The following is a 1,466-nucleotide window of genomic DNA, read 5'->3' as shown; positions in this document are numbered from 1 at the left end:
GTGAGCGCCCGCCTGGCCCACGGAGCCCCTGCCTTGATCCCCACCTCCCCCCTGGGCCCTCTCCCCTGGGCCCTCCCCCCCCCCCCGGGCCCTCTCCCCTGGGCCCTCTCCCCTGGGCCCTCTCCCCTGGGCCCTCCCCCCCCCCCGGGCCCTCTCCCCTGGGCCCTCTCCCCTGGGCCCTCTCCCCTGGGCCCTGTCCGCTGGGCCCTCTCCCCTGGGCCCTCTCCCCTGGGCCCTCCCCCCCCCCCGGGCCCTCTCCCCTGGGCCCTCTCCCCTGGGCCCTCTCCCCTGGGCCCTGTCCGCTGGGCCCTCTCCCCTGGGCCCTCTCCCCTGGGCCCTGTCCGCTGGGCCCTCCTCCTGGGCCCCAGTTAGGTTTGTGTCCTGACAGTCACCTTTCCTGGAGGTCCGGATACTTCGGAAAGCCTGCGGATGTGGAACTAGGAGATGGTGTTTTGTTGCCAGATTTGTAAATCCTGCGCTGGAGGGAGCCCTAAGATGCTGATGGAAATGCATAGCATGAAGCAAGCTCCCGTGAGTTTAAAAGAGTTGCATCAGAATAAACGTATCTGTTTAATTCTATTTCCCTGAGGCCGTCACCATGGTGCTGACTAAGCCTCTGCCTGTGGCACCAGCATCCTGTATGGGCACCAGTTCAAGTCCTGGCTGCTCCACTTCCTTCCTGCTCCCTGCTTGTGGCCTGGGAAAGCAGTCGAGGACGGCCCAAGGCCCATGGCTGCACCCGTGTGGGAGACCTGGAGGAAGCTCCTGGCTTCTGGCTTCGGATCAGCTCAGCTCCGGCTGTTGCGGTCACTTGGGGAGTGAAGTGGCAGAAGGAAGACCTGCTACCTCTCCTTCTTTTACTAACTCTGCCTTTTAAAGAAAAATAAGATGAATGCTTAATGTATTTATTTTTATTTGTTTTCCTATAGATTTCTTTTTTTTAATATATATATATATTTAAGATTTATTTTATTTTTATTACAAAGTCAGATATACTGAGAGGAGGAGAGACAGAGAGGAAGTGGAGCTGCCAGGATTAGAACCAGCAGCCATATGGGATCAAGGCGAGGACCTTAGCCACTAGGCCATGCTGCCGAGCCCATTTCCTATAGATTTCTGAAGTCCCTTCACAGTCTGTTTGAATCTGTTAGTGTCTTGGGCATTTTCCTGGGTTATGGCATATGTCAGTGTTTGATTCTTTAAAAAATAGAAAGTTTTATTTTCGTCTACTGAAAAAGGAGATTTTTCCATTCACTGATCACTCCCCAAGTGACCGCAACACCCAGTGCTGCGCTGATCCGAAGCCAGGAGCCAGGAGCTCTTCGGGGTCTCCCACGTGGGTGCAGGGTCCCAAGGCTTTGGGCCGTCCTCGACTGCTTTCCCAAGCCACAAGCAGGGAACTGGAAGGGAAGTGGGGCAGCCGGGACACTAACCTGCGCGTGCCTTAGCCCCAGGGGCAGCTCCTG

This window comes from Ochotona princeps, chromosome 4 (assembly GCF_030435755.1).
Source record: "Ochotona princeps isolate mOchPri1 chromosome 4, mOchPri1.hap1, whole genome shotgun sequence".
NCBI lineage: Eukaryota > Metazoa > Chordata > Mammalia > Lagomorpha > Ochotonidae > Ochotona > Ochotona princeps.
Note: the sequence above shows the minus strand (reverse complement) of the source record.